This window comes from Pezoporus occidentalis, unplaced genomic scaffold (assembly GCF_034315485.1).
Source record: "Pezoporus occidentalis ecotype Australia unplaced genomic scaffold, CSIRO_AGI_Poc_V1 ctg333, whole genome shotgun sequence".
NCBI lineage: Eukaryota > Metazoa > Chordata > Aves > Psittaciformes > Psittacidae > Pezoporus > Pezoporus occidentalis.
The window spans coordinates 298618-320098 of NW_026915302.1; the positions used below are offsets into that span (position 1 = coordinate 298618).

At 44.4% G+C, this 21481-nt stretch overlaps 1 long non-coding RNA gene across 1 annotated transcript; it reads right to left on the reverse strand.

Moving 5' to 3' along the window:
* Nucleotides 1-4265: 4265 nt before the first annotated feature.
* Nucleotides 4266-10007, reverse strand: LOC134169133 (uncharacterized). The gene is made up of 3 exons (XR_009966789.1): nt 9650-10007; nt 6147-6291; nt 4266-5033 (listed from the first exon to the last, which is right to left on the reverse strand). It is a non-coding gene; the product is annotated as an uncharacterized LOC134169133 (long non-coding RNA).
* Nucleotides 10008-21481: the final 11474 nt, after the last annotated feature.

Genomic DNA, 21481 nt, shown 5'->3' on the forward strand with positions numbered 1-21481 from the left:
TGGGGCACAGTGGGAGCACTGAAAGGAACAGCACTCAGCTTCTCTCGGGCTGTTTTCTTCCTATACTTTTTGTGCACTTTGCATAATAATGCAATAGACTTGACAAAAGATTTATTCCTGGCGCCTATAAAATGACACAATACAATGAGTTTCAAATGGAGAGGAGAAAAAAATTCAAGAGAAAAGGTAAATAAGCAAGTTCTTCTTAAAGTCGGTAAATGTTATGGACAAAAATTCAATTAGTGCAGAGGAAGCTGCAGAAGCTTCATTTTTCCTTTCTTTTTTTAAAGCCTTTTAACATCCAGGCAACGGGGCCTATTTAAAAGATGCCAGTTGTGCCTGTGCACGAGCATGCTGGCACACACAGGCAATATAAGTCTGCCTGTGTATAATTGTTGCTGTTCTGCTTTATATCCACACACAGCTGCTCTCTTTCATGATGGAGCACCACTTGCTTAACCAGAAATATTTTTACAGATTATGTATAATCTTACATTGGTGGTGCTCAACCACAGGCTATAGTGTGTGCGTATGGCTCATATAAAGCGATAACTCGCACAGTGCACATTTTGCTTTGAAGTACATGTTTGGACTGAAAAAGAGTTGTTGATAGTGCTGGGCACCCAAACCATCTACAGCTTGCCTTTCTCTTTAAGGCCTTATCATATTCACACCCTGAATTGTAACAGTCCCCAGAGAGGACTTCACATGGGTGTTTATCCTTTCAGAAGTTATTTTTGAGGCTTTATTTTTCTACCTGCTGATGCATCCTCTCAGGTACAAAGTGTCATCAGCTCCCACGCAGCCCCTCATGGAAACCTAAACATAGAAGCTGTAATTGCCATAATTTAAAATGTGTGGCTGGACAAAGCAGAGTGGTAGAGCAGCCATCTCACCCAGAACCAGCAGAAGACAGGCTGGATGTGGTCCTGAGCAAGATGATCTAGTTGAAGATGTCCTGTTCATTGCAGGGGGGGTCGATTAGATGAGCTTTGAAGGTCCCTTCCAACCCAAACTGTTCTATGATTCTATGATCCCTGTACCAGCTGCTTATGACAAGGATGCGCTGCCCCAGAGATGGATACACCTTCATCACTACATTGAACTTCTCCAGCCCCACCTCGCCTGGCTTAGTGCCTCCTACAAAGAGAACACCATTAAACAGAAATCTCACTTTATTCTTCCCGTCAAGAATTCTCTCCACCTGAGAAGCGTTTTGCAGAGCTGTAAACGTGGTGCTGGCTGACAGAGGTTTCTTTTTCTGATGGACCTCCTCAGGAGATGGTGCTTTCAAGAGCCATGGAAAAGGTGGCTTCTTGCCTGTATGCATGTGTAGCCTCAGCACCTTCTTGAAGGACATGTTGGTAGACTGTGTGCATGGTGATTGGGGGCCATCGGGAGACGTAGCAAGGCTAATAACATGCTTGGGCATCTCCAGCTTTGCTTTCAGAAGGACTGTTTCACTAGGGACAGCCCTAAGAGCCTACAACCTCCTCGTGCTATGTCTGCAGGCAGCTAATGCAAGCCAAGAGCACCATCTACTGTTGTGCAGTGCTGGATTATCTGTCTTTGACAGGTCTGGGGTTCAATAAGGGGGCTGTTCCTACAGTCAGGGCTCTTGACTGTTGCACTGAACATTGTTCAATAGCTTATTAGAGTTTACTGATAAGGAAACCTCTCAGAGGAATGGATTTCTCTATTCAGCAATTACATCACGTGTGAAACTCAACATTTACAGGGAGGCACATGGTGCAATACTACAATAAAGTTAATTCCCAGGGTACGATAACGCACATTATGGACTATGCAGCTAATTAAAAGCACTGGTTTTGGCCGAGGTGACACGCTGGAACAGCAGCAGGAGGAACACGTTATCCTGCACTATGGCAGCACCACACAGAACTTGATAAAAATAGGGTATGAATCACATGGCCCCGGGCTGGGTCTGTCCTCTCCACGCTGTGCAGAGCAACCTGCTCTCAGCCTCGCAGCAGAAGCACTTGCTTGGCAAACACTCCTACTCAAGTGTTTGCCCACAGATACCCCAATTTCCTGGAAAACCGAACCTTTGTCCAGAGCATGGGAGTAGGATGAAGGCAACAACAAGCTATGAGGATGTGGCTTCCAGCTGAGTGGGCAAGGGTTGCAGATAGTGGACATCAGGATGGCTCTTCATCTCCCTGCCCAGCCACCCACACCAAGCGGGGTCCCCTATCCCCACCAATCCCAACACTCAGGGTGCTGCACTGGGACAAACTGACAGCAAGTGGAGTTGGACTGAAACCTTGCACTGTGCAATCCCTGGTACGGAGCAAAACTTGAAGTCTTTCCCTGCAGATCTATGAGCAATGACTTTTGATTACTCTTGACAATCGTTTCACTTCTTTCATATTTCCTTTGTGGGTCTTTAAACTCTGCAACAGCCCTGGCTGGGAGCCCCTACTGTGACTACAGGAACAGAAGCTAATCAAAGGAATAACTTATCCTTTTCTCAGTCATCATTAAACCACATCTGTACCTGATTTTGGGCCACCCAGCAGAACCATAAAATGGTTTGGGTTGGAAGGGACCTTAAAGCTCATCCAGTTCCACCCCCTGCATGGGCAGGGACACCTTCCACTAGAGCAGCTTGCTCCAAGCCCCTGTGTCCAACCTGGCCTTGAACACTGCCAGGGATGGGGCAGCCACAGCTTCTCTGGGCACCCTGTGCCAGCGCCTCAGCATCCTCACAGGGAAGAGCTTCTGCCTAAGAGCTCATCTCAGTCTCCCCTCTGGCAGGTTCAAGCCATTCCCCTTGGCCTGTCCCTACAGGCCCTTGTCCCAAGCCCCTCTCCAGCTTTCCTGCAGCCCCTTCAGGCACTGGAGCTGCTCTAAGGTCTCCCCTTCAGGAGCCTTCTCTTCTCCAGGCTGACCCAGCCCAGTTCTCTCAGCCCGGCTCCAGAGCAGAGCTGCTCCAGCCCTCACAGCATCTCTGTGGCCCTTCTTTGGACTTGTTCAAGCAGGTTCATACCCCTCTTGTCTTGAGGGCCCCAGAAAATAACTTTCAGCACAGTCATAAGCATAAAGGTACTGATAAGAGTATGGTATGCATCTGGTAGAGCACTGCCAGTTTGATTCAGCAGCCTTTCATACCCACTTTCATTTTGTGTAATAAACAGCCAAGGCACAGGTCAACTGGCCTCATTCTTACAGGAAGGCTTTTAAGCCCTTCCCTGCCAGATCAAGAAATGCATCATTTGCAGTCAGTTATCAAAAATAAAGGTATTTTGATGCACTGTGTCACAACCAAGGTGGAGCCTGAATCCCAAACCTGAAGAAACGCATTTACTTCATTTTCTATTGTTTTTATTTTGCACTTTGCAAATGGCCCAAGTTCCAGCAGTTCACAAAGCAGCTCTAAGAGCTGGGGCCAGGCTGCCATCACAGGCATTTGCTTCCCAGGCCCATAAATCTCTCTCGATGGGGTCTCATTTTTCTTGCCATTGCTCCCACATCCCCCATGGACACAGAACAGTGGGGTGCATCATGGAGATGAGCACTGCCAGGGATAGGGCTGGGCTCCCCAGCTCCATGTGATTTGTGAGTGGTACCTGCAGCGTGATGAGGCACTCCAGAAAGCAATCGATTCTCTTTTTATGTGTTCTTAGAAAACAATTACCAGCAGGAGTGATGAATGCACTTCTAATTATATCCTGGCTGTCTCACCCCCTCCTAGTCATGAACTACTTTAATAAGTAAAGGGCATTCAGGAAAAAAATGGTTTCATTCAGTGACAATTAACTCAGGGTTTCCATACCTGGTTCTGGGGAGACGTTCACAGTACCCAGGGCAGATGTTGTGGAGGGCTGAGAGTGGAGAACCAACAGCTGGACTGAGCCCCCAAGATGCCTTTGTGTTTTTGCACATCAACTCTGTCACCCCTCCATGCAGTGCTGCCATTCACAGCAGTGATTTGGGCGGTGTAGCATTTGGATGCCTGTTTTATTCCTTTCACTTGCTGAAGTAGCTCCTAGCTCAAGCAGAGGCACTCACGTACCTGGTGACCCTTTAAAGCAAACCACTTGCCTATGCTGTATTTTGACAACAGTTTTTAAATGAAGGGTGAAAAACACCTTTCAGCTATTACCTTATTGGACAAAAACTATTAACTGAGGACTGCCAGTGTTAGCGGATGAAGACTGATCAAGTACCTGATTTGGAGATGTGTCTGTGCTTCATCAAGCACAGATGTGTCTGTTAAATGGCCCCAGAGAGGCCATGAAAGCATTCATTTCTTTAGGAGATTACCACTCCAGCTACCTGTCCCTGCTGCCAATCTGAAAGCAAACATCTCTGCAAACAGCAGCAGGGATGGAACACTTCAGTCCTTCCAAACTCCTGCAAAGATTTGCATCCACCTCATTTTAATTAGCCTTTGCTGGGCCTGTCCTTAGTTTCTCTCAGTTCTTCCTCTCATTTCATCTAAATCATTTGCATTACATAAAAGCTCTGTGGTGCTCAGCTTGTTTTGCAAAGGCTGCACCATGAGACTGCCTTTCTCATGTGCCGCTATTGAATCAGCTTCCTATTGTCTCAAAGTACCTTTTCCCTCCTCCCTCCCAAAAGGCTTTGAGAGACATATAATACCCTCTTTAAAATGGCTCATCATGGATGTATCACCTGAGGATCTATTTCTAACCAAGATTCACAGTGAATAAGCATTATCCTTGATAGACTTTTTCATGCATTATATTGGAAGCAAGCATTGATCAATGCAAGTTAAAATAACTTTCAGCTACATAAATATAGAGCTCTATTTTGTAATTATTTGCAATACTTGACTATAAGCTTGAAAATAACATCTTACCTCATCGAGTGTGACCTTCTGTATGTGCCAAACACTGAGCAGCTTTTCCATGGGTGTTTCAGACTTCTCTGCGTCTTAGGAGAGGGCATGGTTTGGGTGCTGGAGAGAAGTCACCGTTTCTAACCTGGGAGTGCAGAAGAAAGGGCAGCTGCAGTGAACTGACATGATGCCCCAACCTTTAAGAAACCTGGGTTTGCAAAATAAGTTAAAAATGGGTTACTATCTAGATTGCCAAATGCCAGCAAATAAATTGAGCATCTTCACATCTTCTTCTTACACCCCTCTGATTACAGCCCTGTGGTGACTGAGGTTACAATCCCAGCTCTTTTTGACTTCACTGGGGCCAACTCAGTTTAATTTTAAATCTACTCTCCCAAATCTATAGCACACTCTTTTTTATACTATAATTGAGACTTCTCTTTTCCTCTGTGGATTTATTCTTTCTTTAGCTGGCTCATGGCAATCAAACAGATCGCTTCATCTTCCCAGGAAAACTTCCACTTCATTAAAATCCTCCTCTTTTTTTCTTGTTCTTTTTGTAATTAATGTGAGTCACAGAATATTTTATATTTGGAATCATGTTATTTGTAGACAGTAGTCAAACGTGTTTGGTTAGCAGCCAGATGCTAAGCATATGCAGCAGAGGAGTGAGATGAAAGGATGTAGGTAAACAGGGAAGACACATGCTGATCGCTGACTGACCCTCCCACCCCTCTCCATGCTGCTGTACTTGCTATAATAGATGCCAGCCTGAAAGGTAAAGGAAAGCCAAATTCAGATGGAAAGCAGAAGTAATTTGGAGGATAAATTTTTAATTAAAAAAGCAGTATGGGATAGCAAGTTTAGAAAGATTGCTCCTAAAAGCTTAAGGCTCTGTTATTCTGCCCTCTATCTTTAGCTTTTTTATTGATATGAAATGAGGAAAGAGCTTTTTCTGGATGCATTGTAGGAAAGCACAATTCATGCTCTAAACATCTTTCTCATTTCCATCCAATATTACTGCTCTGCCCCTTGAAAGGTTGCAAAAAAAAATACAAATAGAGAAGAAAAAGGCTATCTGCTTGCCAAATTATATGTTTCAAGCAGGGAGCACGCCGATCCAGAGCTGTAATAGCTTCTCATTATCTTGCAGGGGTAATTTAAATTAGTTGAGTGTGACATTTATTTCTTTGTATTGCAGCCATTCTTAAATGCCTTAATGCAGGATCAATATCACTTTGTACCAAGCACAGACCTACACAACATGCTACTCCCCAGAAAGCATTTGTTTTTGCTAGCCAGGGCTTTTTGCTTGACCCACTTCCAGTGAAGAAGTGAAGGACGGGGCCCTCCAAGATGGTATTCCTTCCTGGCTCATGGCTGTTTGCTTGTGTGCAGCTCCTCGTGTCCAACCAGGCATTTTGCAGTGATGCCACCAACTCACCGCAGCACACGTGGGCTTTTGCCTGGATGGAAATAAATGAGAGAAAGGGAGGACATGAATGTTGCTGGGTACATCAGAACAGAGCACATGGAGAAAACAGAGCTGGAAAACTCACTGTATATAATCTAAAATAACCCCCCTACTACACACACTGCAAATTCACAATGCATATCTATACAACAGTGAATATGCTTTGAACGCTCCCTTTCCTTTATCTTGCTGTTCCAATCATCCACCCTGCTAGATGAAATCACCAAGCAGCATTTAGGTGGTGCTCTGCAGGTTTCCTCTCTGGAGCGCTGATGGCAGGTGAATGCGAATGTTGCCAAGCAGCATCTGCCTGTGGCTTCAAAAGTTCAAGCTTTTGATTTGCTTTGTGTAGCCACAAATGGATGAGTTTAGTAAAATAAACTACTTGTGTGCCATCACGTGATAGAGACACAGCATCTCAGCAGAGACCAGGGAAAACTGTAAGTAATTGTTACAGAAGGAGGATAATCTGCAATTTAGTCCTCCTTAAGGTATGTGGAGTTGGAGACTGGAAGCTGTGATGTGAGAGAGATCAACACTGAAAAATCTTTATAGAGGAATTTCTCAGATGACAGATCCCTCTGCAAGATGTCACCGTCAGAACTCCATGAGATTTGGTGCTGCACTAATGTGGTTAGCTGATATTTTTAATCACTGACATCTGTGAGGGCAGAGATGAAGTAATGGGGGTCTACCCACTTTGAAATAAAGAAGGGCTGGAGCTCCATCCACTCTCCACTCGCTTTCATAGGATGCAAAACTAAGTGACTATAAACACCACTATTCACCTTATTTTTCTGGGTCATTTTTTTCTGATTCATTTTATGGTGAGATGTCCCCTGTTAAATGTTTTGGTCCAAATTCATGCTAAGGGAACTCCATGATCTTCAGGAGGATCAGATCAGCAGTGAACTCAGAGCAGGTTGTAGCAGACACTCAATTCAAGGCCTTTGCTGTTAGTGACATCTTGTAAAGGCACTTTGAATCTAAACAGCACATGCTCAGCCTACCTGGATGAAGGTTACACAGAGGAGTGCTGGGGGTAAAAGTGATGCAGCACCCAGCAGCTCCAGCACAGAGGTCACTTAGTGCTGCTGACACCAGCTCCAGTTTTGCACATCGGCAGATGAGTTCCTGAATGCCAGGCTGGACCTGGCTCCCAACAGCACTAGATATGCAGGCAAGCATAGAGGTAGGAACAAGGCAATTGTGGCCTCTTTAAAAAAAGACACAATAAGAAATAATGTTGTCACATTGCTCTCATGTACCTACACATGACAACTTTAAGAATCCAGAATCTTTACTAATTTAAAGACTAGTTTATCTACCCTGATCTCCTCTTCCAGTGCTATTTCCAGTTACACTGATGGCAATTCCTCTACAATTACACATCTGTCTGTCTGCAAGAATGGAGCTGGCTCTTCTGAAACTTTGGAGTAGATAAATCAAATGAGGGAGGCAAAAGCAGTACTTGAGTGTGATCTGACTTTAACAGATAAAATCAGAGCAGCTCCAGCCAAGCTAGGAGCAATAAGCTGAAATCAGAGCAGCAAGTCCAGAAATTGTCTCTAGAGGACATTTCACAGTTCCCTGATGCTACACCCCAGCATTAGCCTCAAAAGCCCTGCAGTAACATCCCTTCTGGTATAGGCAGAGGTATTAGAGATCCAAGCCAGTGTGGTTAGCTAACACTGTCTGGTGCTAATATTCACCCTCATTCAGCAGCCTCAGAGGACAGCTGATACAGCACACGATTAAGCACAACAAGCTGAACCTCAGAGACGAACAAGCCTGTTGATAAAGGACAAACAAGCATTATATTTTTATGATACCAGAAATTAGCATATCAAAATCTTGTTCTTTCTTCCCATAGCCCACATTTCTGGGGAGGGAGTACGGAGTTGCAGAACAGAAGACTTTTTTGCATTGGAACATATGTTTGTGTCACTGCTCGGCCCGTTGAAGTTCCTCATTAGAAAACATCATTTGAATTCCTAAGTAGCTGCAGAAGATCAGTGGTTAACAGGGATGTGTGGCAGTGCTTTAAGCTTGAGGATGCCAACTTCATACAAGGTCTCTCCCTTAAAATTGCAAGGTATAGACAACAGAGGCCACTCACTGTCAAGATGAAAAACTGTATTAGCAATTCCTCCTCAACATTACTGCTAAACCACCTGAGGCATGTTTCACTGTGGCTATTTCAGGAGGAGCAATCTCTGCTGTTTGAGTCCTGTGGCATAAAGCAAAGGCTGCTGGAAATGAACCAAACCTGCCAGCAAACACTTTTGTAACTATCACCTTTGCTTTCAGCTCCCATGTGGCATTAATTATTTGCCCACAGAAATAACGTCTGTGGAAGCAAGGGAGCTCTGATGGAGCTCTTTGTCCTAAGAATCCAGATGGATTCACAGCTCAAGGTAAGCTGTAAAGGACAGGAAGAAAAACTCTTGCTTTTGTGACTTCCTCCTGCAAGAGGCTGAAAGAGAGGATGAGTAGGTGGGGGGAAGTTACTGGGCCCATCAACTAAGCTGCCCAAACTACTTCTATCAGATGTATTTTTTACCCTCTCACCTACACAACACACACAACTATGAACCGGGGCTGATAAAAGCTCGTGTCTCACCAGCCCATCTTGACAACAGGAAACCTTGACATCTTCCAAGTAATTCAAAACTCTCCTTCTTAGAGTCAAGATTGAGGGGGGAGGGGGTAATTTATTTTTAGGCTACCCATTTAGAAGAAAACAACTGTGAATAGGAAGCTACCCATTGCCAAGGTTAAGCTTCGGAAAACTTCTCTCTAGCTGTAGCCTAACGATTTTTTTAATAAGAGCCAGACACTTCAAAGCTCAAGATAGAGTCCTTGTTTGAGCTAAAGCCCAGCAGCTATCTACCAAAACAGAATTAATTCCATCCGCTTTCAGAGGGAACAGGTACCCCATCCCAGTAGCGTATTATGAAATGTTCAGTGTATGCTCAGTTGCTCCCTACTTAAAGGTAGCTTGTAATATTTTATTCCTATTTAGAGGAATCTCTAAAGACAGACATTAAGAAAGAAACCACGCACAAAGTCTGAGTGTGTCTTTGGGTACAGCAGCACCTGAAGTACAAGCTGCCTAAAGAACAAGACGCAAGTTTTGTGGGGAGGTCTGATACACCTTCTGTTAGCCAAACACACACTGATATAAGCAAACCAGGAAAGCAGAGACACAAAAATTACAAACAAAAAGTGCCATGTGCCAAACCATGTACATCCCTATTTATAAACCCAAATGGACACACAGACATTGTTGTTTTAATCCAACATGGTCTTTTTCTTACTTTGGCAGAGAATCTGCTAAGCTTATTTACCACTGGATGCTTTAGCTCTGCTGCTTGCTCCTGGCAGAGGTGGGGTATCTGGGACTTGCACTTTAAAGCATTAATATTGCTCTCTGATATGCTGATGGGGTTGCAAAAAAGTATTCTGGTGAAGGCTGACTGCTATCTGCTCAGAATTTAAACGTGGGAATCAAATGCACAGTGGGATGCACCAGCCATAAGAACTGGAGACAAATCTGCAAGGTCTTCCTTCGACATGCTGGGAACATTTTTCCACTCAGCCTTGAAAGAGTCAGGGTTGTCCCAAGTCATCCAAGTGAAGCTAAATTGTTGATCAGCATCCAGAGCAGACCTGCCTGGTCGAGGTTACAAAAGAAAAATGGCTTTATTAGGGTCTGTCAAAGCATAAACCCATGCTGAAGACGCTGCTTTACTGTCTGTGATAAAGAGCCTCTGTGTAATGATAGGTTCAACCCCAAGAGAAAGAAAAATAGGCAGCAGAGCCTGTCTGGGTGCATTGGATGTGTCCCCATCAGGGAGCTACTGTGGAGGACATGGTAGCTTCAGCTCTCCAAGTAGCAGCTCAGCTGGGGTTTAACCTTCTGGGGCCTCCTACAGCATGAATTCTCCTGTTATACATGAGCCCCATGTCTTACCTGACTTGCACACAGCATCTCCAGGCTACTCCAGCGTATGGGAGAGGTGCACCCACTGAGCCGTCCTCACCCAGGTGATGTGGGTACCGCTCCAGGGATTCAGCTGCAGGATTCAGCTGCAGCGTCCTCAGCAGCATGGCCAGCACCAAGTCAGACTCCTGAGAATACACGAGTGTGTCAGCCAGGGAACTCTTCAGTTCAGAGGGGAAATGTAGGCAAAAAACCCTGGGAATACCACTGCCCTGCAGAGAGCAAGCTGAGCTTCCAGGGCTGCTGCTTTCTCCCTCCAGAAATTCCTCGCCTGAGTTGCTTTTCTACAATTAAGTGAAGCATTTCAGGGTATGGGCCAGTACTGTCATAGAAACACACCAACTTCTGCTATTTTGATTCACCAAGACAGAAAATTAAAAGAACACAAACTTGGAGTTGATAAAGATGCAAATCTTTATCACAGCCTTGTCTTGTTTCTTCTGGCCAAGGCAGGGTGAGAGCTGCAACGGCAACCTTGGGCTTGTTTATCTATTGGGGTGTTTGGATGGTGTCCAAACAGAGGACATCAGATCTGTAGTCTTGTAAGAGTAGAAATATAGTTCAAACCATCCTTAATCCAATTCTGCAAAACTGAGAGGGAGGAAAGTTGTAAGTGGCTGGTGTGTCCAACAGACAAACTGCATGATGTGTGTCTATCAAACCAAATCCAGAGTCTCAAACTCCAGTCACTGAAAGGTAACCATGTGTCATCCTGCGCTACTGGTGCTTCAGCAGGGATAACTCTCTAATTTTGACAGGGAGAAATCATTCACCCTGGTACTTCAGGACCCAAAGTGGTGTCAAGGATGGTGTCATACTCAAAGGACATTGGGATGGACAGACACAGCCGCCTGCTACCACCGTCTTGTCTCCAAAACAGATACAAGACAGCTATAGACCAGATGATCCTAACAGCCACATTAGCATGGCATGGAGCACAACAGAATAGCCAAGCTTCTCTGTTTATTCTCACATTGTATATACGTGTTTGTAGTCTTTAAATCACAGGTCCCTCCCATACTAAATGATCCCAAACAGATACAACAATAAACTGCAATATGAGACAGAGACTGTGAGACAGAGCTGAAAATAGTACTGGTGAATCACAAACACTGAAACAAAATAAATGAATCAGTCCTAAAGAGTCTAATTAATAAAGGTTAATTTATTTATTGTCCTGGCTAACCTGATCTCTCCAAACTCATCTGACAATGCAAAATGAACAAAGCACAAGAAAGGCAGCATTAATTGCAAAGCTTCAGTAGATACATTTTCCAGAAGCTTCTTTTTCTGCTACATAAAAGGCATCCTGGATTCATTAATACACCAGTGTGGTCAAGGTGCACAGACATGCTCACTCACATCCTGACTGGCAGCAGCATAATTAAAAGGATGTTAACAGATGAGTTAGAGACAGATCTTTCTTCCCTTTATCACGAATGGAACCAGAGATGGTCAGCAAGACCAGCCCTACCCACACCTAAAGAGATGCTACATCTTACCCAGTGCAGTCTGGAGCGAGGAAGGCTTCACCACTCCCAGCAAATCAAGCCTGGGACACTTACAGACTGAGGAATAACTGTTTACAGAGCCTAACTACAAAGTCAATCCACTGTAACATGCTACTACATTTTTACATCTGTACCTGCTCCCCAGTGGAGCATAACATTCAGCATCTGGACTAGTGAAAACATCACTGCACTTGCTGGCTCACAGTAATTGTAAATGCAGCTCCCTACAGAACTGAGCCCTCCCAAGAGAACACAATCCCCCAGTCCTGATGCCTTCTAAAACAAAGTCTTCCTTAAGACTGAAAACTTAAAGAAGTTTCATGGTTCACCAGGACAAAGCTAATGTGAGCACTGCACTCCAGGCTGGCACCAGGGGCATCCGCAGATGCTTCCACCCGTCCTAAGCTGTCCTACATGAAGTTCATGCAACAAAAATCATTGTCTGATACTTGAATAGCACAAAGAAAATCTAAGATTTGTGCTTTCTGTAGCACCATTCAAAGACTTCAACATGTGATAGGCAAACTCAAGCTTCCCATAAAGCCATTACCCCTTTTTAATTCAGGAGCTTCACAGGTTCTCCCCTTGCATTTTGGCTCTGCGGTATATGCAAGTTGTAAGACTGATTTCTAATACACTTAAACAGGAAAATAGTTGCCTATACCTGCAAACACTGTTTCGTGTTGCTGATTTCCGAATTTGTTGAGGATCTCCTGAAATCAGCCTTTGGATACTCCTTCAAATCCCACATACTCAGTGGCTTCTCCAGGAGGTACTTTTGCCTTCCGCCAGGAAGGAAAGATGTGGCCTTCACCAAAAAGCTTCAATTACAACCTACAAAACATGGCTTGAAATAGGGAGTGAAAGAAATCTAATGGGGGTAAAAAAAGTAGAATCTGAGTTTTACAGCAGAGTTGTGGTCACAAAGCTACTAACTCCCCTTTCTTTTTAAGAGTCCTGGATTACTGAGTCCTCTACACTGTAGGTGGCTGCATTTCATTTCTAAAGACCTAAGTGCCTGTCATTTCAGAGTAACTACCTGTAGGAAATGGTAGGAGGGCATGTCAGAATGTTCAGTTTCAGATGGGCATGTGCATTTTCCACTAGTTCTTTCCTTGACAATTGTGCAGATGTTAAGGAATTCTTCCCTCTTTCACACACAAAAAGAGAAATTTAAGACCGTATTTTTCTGGTTTTAAAGAGGTAAGTGCAGGTTTTGGAAATGAAGATAGCTTCCCACTCTGTCTGAGAGACCTGGGAACTCTGATGTGTCACCAGAGAGAACAGCAGAGCAGTTCTGGGAGGATTCAAAGGTCACAGATTAACTGAGCTGTAACTGACTTTCAAATATTGATCCATTATTATTAGTGTTTGTTTAAAAATCAAATGGTATTTGATTTAAAGTTATTGTGCTGCTTTCAGAGGCTGGAAAACACCCCATTTGACTCCACTAAATCGGGTCATTCCACCAAAACACAAAGCTTTCAAGAAGCTTTTCTTCCGGCAATGCTCTCTGCTTCCCCTCACTCCAGACTTAACTTTTCCATACCCCTCTGCCTGTGGAGACTTTGCTTAGCTCCAGAGCAGCTTCTACTTGACTTTGACTTCATTATTATGAGTACTACCCATTAGAAGACAACCCTGTTTCCAAGTTCTGGGTATGGCCAGCAAGATTCTTCAGAAGTAACTGCACAGTGAAAACATCAATCTTCTAACATGGGTACTTGAGGTAAAACAGCTCCTTTTGTGCTTTGTGTTACATTGACCCATGAGAGGCAACCACAGGCTGCGGCAGGAGCCACCAGAAGGTCCCAGGCTTCCATCAGAAGGTTAAAAACTTTCACATTTCATTTCTGCTGGTCCAGATGACTATTGCTGACTTCTTGAAAAGACACACCACAGCCTGAGTGCCCAGGCGGGTCATTGAGAAGCAATTTCCAGTTCCTTATTTATTGACTATTGTAGGGAAAAGAGCTCCAGATATTTCATTTGATTAACATCATTTAATCATGTTTTTCAACTACCAGGAAATAAGAAAACAGACAGCTTAAGAATTGTGTATAACTCCATTATTACCAGACTTTGTTGGAATAGAATTGTGATTAATAGTCCCAATTCTCATTTCAGCCCGAGGTTGACAAAAATCAATGTCATCTTAACCTTAATCTTATACGAAATCCTTTCAGTTTGCTGGACCTATTGAGGTTTGAATCTTTAGAAAGTTAAGTTTTCATAACAAAAATATGGATATAAACTTCAGTTCCCTTTTTCAAAGCAGTGGTTTTCATACAAGCATATGGCTCCACCTGGGACTTCAAAAATGGTCAAGTGCTGCAGAAAAGCTATGAGCCACAGTGATTGACTGGGAAGTGTATGAAGCTCCCGGGACACTACTTAAATACAGTCAGGTACTAAGCATAATGAGTACTAACAAGTATTAGTCCCTAGTGCAGGGGCTGGTTTTGTTTGATTCTGCACAGTAGCTAGCTGGACCTGAGGCACAACAGTAGTATAACAGAAACCATTTGGGTACTGACCATAAGGGACCGAACCCAGAGCTGGAGCAAGAAGAGTTGATCTGCTGCAGAGGACGGAACTGTGCTGTTTTATGCTGAGAAAATGGCCCAAGAGCTGATCCTGTCTGTGGGAACCAGATGGTGTTCAGATTTTTTTTCCCCCACTGAAAGTTCCTCAGACCAGTAAGGGAAAAGGGAGAGAGGAGAGATGTATGCAGCAGGCTGGGGGGTAGTGATGTGGAGAGAGGAAAACAGAGCACTATTTTCCTAGCTTTGAGAAGTATAAAGTAGAATGAAACAGCATTAGAGACTAACCAAAGTGCTTGATACTCTTGGATATGAATATATATTCCTGTCTTTGGATAGAAGCTTTGCTGTCTTCTGCTCCACTGAAGCCAACATGGGACCTGGCTGGTTTACTCCAGCTGTGGGTCAAGTCTAAGTCTCCTACACATCCACCCTGTGCCCCTCCTCATGCTACTGCTAACGAACATATAAACCCAAGCATGTTACTCCACGCTCTCTCTACCCACACTTCCCACATGGAAAGAGTAAACTACTACTCTACTCTGATCCTTTTCCTTTAGAAAGAGTCCTACTAAGTTGAAATGCTGAAGAGCAACAGCTCCACAAAGTGCAACGAGGAGGCCAAGAAGCTCTTTAAGACCTTCCCAATACCTTCACCTTTTGGAAGACGTTAATAAGCTGCTAAGCCAGGCAGCAGCACAGAGAGACTTTTCAGAAGAGAAGAGCTCAGCAGCAGCTCTGCCTCGCTCGCTCTGCCAGGCAGAGGCTCCCCTGGAGAGCTTGCCTGCTGGATGGATGGCAGGAGCCTTGGCAGAGCAGCTGTCAGGTCACTGACAGTCCCAGCATGAGTGTTCACTTGGCCTTGTGCCTTTCCTTCTCCATATGTGCTGATGCAGCTGTGCACACATAGACATACATACATTTATGACATCTCAGTCAATACTGTGGAACACGGCTCTTCAAACCTTGTATTCTGCAATTTTGCAGTAGAATGAAAAGGTATTTTCATGGCTAAGGAGTGTCAAGTGATTGTCACCTAAGTGGGTGCTGTACAGGCACAGAGATCCCTTGCAGGATAGCAGATATTGTCATTCCTGGTCAATCTTAAACTTGAAAGAGCAGCCAAGGTAGGCAGAGCAGTCAGAAGTTACACTAAGACACCCCACATAGTCATCAAACAAAGCATAGTGATCGTAATCACCCATTTCCTGCTAAGAACCAGCTCACCCTCCAGATCATTTGGCTTCCATTGCTGGGCTGGGGTAGCTCCTGCCATCTCCCCTCAGCTGAGAGCTGACGACAGCAGATCTGATCTCCACATTAGCACCTCAAGCACCTACTTCCAAATGTAGAGACATTTGCCAGGCAGCAAAAGCACAGTGGGAGCTGTTTATTCAAAGGCAGGGAATGGCATCAATAAATCCAGGCAGAGCCTATCTGCTTGCTGGGAACACTGCAGAGAGTGATGAAACCTCTGATACTGCTTCTAATTACAGCTTTTGCCCCTGGGAGCTGCAGGCTTTATTAATGCAATTATGATTTAGCCAAAGGCAGGGAATGTTTCTGATGACCTTGTAGGGGAACAGAGGCCTTTAGTCACCATGGGAATTGCTTCCTTCCCCAGCAAATGGCACATAAGCAGGTATGTTCCCGTTCCTGCAGATTCACCACCTTGTCATTTGACCAGAGTATGCAAATCGCTGTTTGATGCCACCTCCCTCACCCCTACAAATCAAATCAAATCCAACAAGTTTCAAGTCGGTCTTTTGGGAAAGGAAAAAAAAAAAAAAATCAACCAAAAGTAAAACTTAAAATTCTACTAAAGTACACTTATACCCTGATTTACAACAAGTAGCAATAACCCACACAGTCCTAATTACAACTTCTGTCAAGCTCTGCTTCAGTTGATGTCTAAATGCATTCAACATGGAGACCTGCTCTCCAAACTATGTTTCCATGAATTGGAACTGTATCATGGCAAGAACATGCCATTAACAACAACAGGGTGTTCCTGGGAAGATGTCGTAACCATTCGGGAATGTCATTTCAGACCACATGCTACAGACTTAGAACCAAAGCAGGTTCTAACCTCAGAGCATCATCTACCCTTAGTCAAAAGAGCATTACATAAGGTTACCATATGTGCTTTGTAAACACAAAACCAAAAGAGGATTACCAGTTTTGCTTGGATTTTAAAGGACCAAAAATACCTCTCTCCAGACATTACTCCCAGCACTTTATCCCCAATGGCTCTAAAATTGCACTGATGCTCATTGAGCTTTGGGTTTCCCATGTAATAGACCAGTCACAGAAACACATAAGGACCATCCCACGACTGGACATCTCAATTTGACTACTCAAGGCAGACAGTGAGTGGAAAAAATGAGAACTGTTACTTTACACACAAATATAGCGAAACCTGGAGGAGGTTGGCATGGCTTGGCCAGGCTCATTCAAGGAATTGTCAACACAATTGTGGAATCTCCTGGCATTGGACCTACCTTATCTGGTGCTGGCTGTGGTGTGCTGTTGGTGGCTGTGTGCGCCAGCCATGCGGTCTTTGGCTGGGCTTCACTGCAGAAGAAAGCAAAAAGTCCACCTTCAGCACTTTTCACCCCTGAACACCTTGCTGGGGGTTTTGGGGTCTTGTAAGTGAAGGACACGTGCAAGATCTTTTTTCAAAGTACCTGAAAAAAAGCCCTACAAGGACATTTTGCAAAGCAGAGAACTGAGAATCAGGATAACTAAACAAATGCAGAGGCATGGGTGCAAGTTGGGCAGGCTGCTTGCACCTCCCCTAAGGACCTACCTCTTGGTGCAACTGGCAGACACTGTGACAAGGCCCTAGGGAACCATGTGCCACCAGCTAAAGGCCCACAGAACTTGGAGACCCTCCCATAATGTGAGGGAATGAGACATGGACAGATGCTTTCAGTCACATGAATCATCTTCAAGAAGCCTGAGGGACAGAGTTTTAAAAGACATTATAATGCATTAGTCAACCTTAAAGCAAAGGCTTCTGTAGACCTCAATATCTTTAAATAATTATGCCTTAGAGACTTGCCTGAGGTTGCACAGAAACTCTGACAGTGCAGGGAAACAACCATGTTCATTACAGCCCCAGACCACTGAGCTGCTCCTCAGTACAATCACAAACACCCATTAAGGAGCAAAGGGGGATTTGCATGAATTTCACTGTGCTGCTTGCAGCTCCGGGTAGCTTTCCATTTTGCATGATGCTATAGTTTAACCTCCTACTGTTAAGCATGAAAAACTGCCATAAAGCAACAGCTGGTGCTAGCAATATCTGCTCAGTCCTAACACCACCCAGCATGTACCAGTACTGAATATTGATGAAACTCAAACCTTATTACAGTGTAGCACAATATGTTCCTTGCCTATAGACACCCTTTGCAGAGTTTTCTCATTATAAAGCAACCAAGACACAAAATGAGGACCCAGGTCAGGTCCAGGTTCAAAAAACCCACTTGACCCAAGGTTTTGGGAAAGTCACAGGGGTCTTGCTTAGCTCTAGGAAGGAGTGTTTCCTACTGCAGGAGTCTAACCCAAGTGAACCCAAAGCTGGGGGATGTCAAGTCTTGATCCATTTCTCCTTAAGAACACACTTTGTTGCAGTCTGATATTGTGTCCTGAAGACAAAGGCAAATTAACCACTTCAGACCAGCAAGTGTTTCCATGCACAGCAAATGTTCTCTATAGAATCCAAATTGAAAATCCCTGTTTACTCAATTCACTTCCATTCTGATGCCTTTTTCAAGTTCAAAACTGGAAATACAAAATGTTATGAGCTGTATCAGTCCAGAAATAGGAGCGCAAGTGTAAATTACAAGACAATGCTATTCCAGATACAGATAAATTTTGAACGAGTTTTACTTCTGGGAATTTGGTGAACTTAGAAGATCTATGCATTATTGATTCATATGTTGGTAGTGGTCCAAATTACACAAAATCCACATTATTAACTTCTGCAGCTGATAAGTCACATTATGAATTCACACATTCACCCCCTCAACCAAAGAAATACAGAGAAACAGCAAAAGCAGTGTTGTGAGTACTCTGGTGGTCTGCAAGTCAGTAGAAGACGCTCCATAAAACAAGACATGAGAGTAAGTGGCAGGGGAACATCCTCATTATCACCTTCCAGCACCCATATGCAGGACTGGTCCCTTATAGCTTGTAGCCATCAGATAGCAACCAAACCACCCTCTCCCACCTTATAGACCAGAAGTAAGGAGGGAAGAGACCTCAACAGGCCAGCCCTCTGCAATGGGGGAGAATCAGCCTCATGCAACTGTATCTTCTTTCTCTTACACCATGCTTGTGCTGAAGCTTTCACAGTACCCTGGGGCAAGCAATGGAAGTACTTGATTATTCTTCCTGTTGGAAAGTTGTTCCCAACAGTCTAAGGAGACGAAACCTAAACCCGTGACTTCTCCCATGAACAGTGGGCATGGGGAGCATTTTATTCCTCACCTCTTTGTTCAAACCAGTTTTAAATCCTAATCCTTGTGACATATTTGCTGTGGAGACCTGTTTGACCTCATTTGAAAATTTAGTAAGAACAATCTCTGTCTCATCCTTAAGATCATTAATGAAAATACTGATGGACAGTAAACCCAGGATAAAACTGTGCAGAACCTCTGCAAAACCTTCTGGTTTGAGAAGAAACAACTTTCTAGCATGACTTTCCCAGCCAATTTTGAAACCACCAAATGAAAATTCTCTTCTAATGAGCTTTCTCTACCTCGAGTATGAAAATTAATTGGAGAAAAATCAAAAGCTTTATTAATGTCAAGTTATACGATATCCACAGCTTTCCTTTTGACCATAAAACTGGATTGTACTGACACAGGAGAAAAATCACAATGTCTTAAAAGCCATTTGTTCATGCCAAGGCCCATGGGATGCTGCTGACTTCCTCATTATGTGCGAACAGTTGCATTATTTGTTCCGGTGTTTTCCTGGCAGATAACATCAAGCTGCAGGTCTGTACATGGAGGTTCCTTAGCCCCATTTGAAACAGAATTATTTCACCTTTGCCAGGGGGCATCACCCATTCTTCATAAGGTCTCAAAACCAGGGAACAGCTCTGAGTTTGCTCCAGGCTTTTCTCTACATCTCAGTGGTTTCTCACTGCACCTAGCAGATTTGAGAACAACAGTCCACATGTTTTCTTGCTTTCTTCTGTGTTGGCTGCCTGGTGGCAGCTGCACGCTTTAGTTGAAGCTGAAGGATTTCAACATGAAACTCTAATGTGCTGGGCATTGCTCATCCACAGCCTTCCCTCTCCACTGAGGACCAGGCCAACACTTCCCCATCTTCCTCTTGCGTCTAATGTCTCATCCTCTGTATCCTTCCTAGTTCCCTCATCATTTTGTGCCTTGGTCATTTTGTTCTGTCCTCCCAGCTCACACACTGTTTTTTTTGTATTCCTCCAGAGTAATGTGACCCAGTTTCCATGGTCTGAACTGGCCTGCTTTGTATTTGTAGTGACCAAAGGCATCATGACTTAGCACTAATAAACAAAGCCCATTAGATGCACAGACAAAGCACACCAGAAAGATACTGGCCACCATCACCCCTGTCCAGCACACCCTATTTCTCTCTGCATACTGACCTGAGAGACTTTTGCCTGCAAAAAAGTAGGAAACAGCCACTTCTCTGGAATGCAATTAGAAATTATTTGCACTAATGTCTGCAGAACTGGCCTATGAGTCAGGTTCTAGATGTTCAGTCTAGAAAGTCTCTTCCTTAGTTGAAGGTATCGCATGCAAAGCTGATGGGATGGCAGAGGGAATTCTGCCAGCCCCTGGGCAGAAAGCTGCAAAAGGCAAAGTGCAAGAAGCTGTTCTGAACTCCTGCGCATCACTCATTCCCTCTATGATTTACTGCTGCCTCCAGCAAGATGAGGGAAGTACTAAGGAATCAGGGAGACTATACTGGGCAGCCCCATGGGCAAAAATCCTGGGTCAGTGGTTTGCCTGGTGTCAGGATTTGAATGCGCAAACCAGATGTTTAAAAGACCCACTAGATTTCTCATGATGATCCTTACAGGCAGTATGTCCAGGCATAGGAGACTGTGTAGAAGAGGCCACGAAGAGGCTTGTCAAGAGGGTAGATTGGCATCAAGGAAGCAATGTACTTGAAGAGTGAAGACAACAGCTTTGCTGGCACTCGGGTGCTGTGACAGGGATGGGGAGGAGCAGGGGTGCAGGCAGACAAGACATTGTCACAGCATATTGGTAAAAACAAGGTTCCAAGAGATATATTAACCGAGCAGAGTGGGGCAGGACTGCATTTCCTGAGGCATGGACAGGGCAGTAGCAGAGATGAAGTCACATTCCCAAGATTCTGGCATGTCTGGGTTTACATACTTGTGTGTGGGAGTCCATCTGAATGGGAAAAATCTTGATGAGGGGAAGAAAACAGGACTCAGGGCACTTCTTCAGGTTTTCTATTACTCTGGAAGCCCAATAAGAAATGGGGGTTGGCTAAGGGCATCTACAAACCTGCCTATGCACAAACCTGCAACCATTTGGTCAAGCTCCAGACCCACTGTGGATGTGAAAGTCTTTAATAGCCCCACCCCACTCCACCACCCCCCCAGGCCGTGTATACCTGCTAGCACGAGAAGAACCCCAGGAGCCCTAGATAAGCCAAGAGGCACAGACACCCTACCTGCATAGATGGATCAGAAGGGTTGAATTATAGAAACGTTAGGCAGAAAAGCCTGCAAAATTCAGAAGTAGCTTCAACACCAGGACCCAGAAAGAAATCTGAGTCAAAGACAGCCATATGAGCTGACCTGAATGATAATCATGGTACTGGCAGCAGATCAAGGAGGGATGAAGGGGAGAGCACGGGGAAGAGACTGAGGTCTCAGTCACGCAGAGATTGAGGTGATGACTGCATCTCCAGAGGACACTGAAGAGACAGGCTGAGATTTTCATGTGGACAGGAGGAGACAAGCCTGGAGTGATCAGAGTCACCAGCACAGACTCAGGAGCTATTTCTTTGCAGAAGAGATTGTTCCCAGGCAAGACCTAAGGATACAAATATGTGAGTCAGAGGTGGGTGTCGTTGCTGCAGACAGTCAGAGCA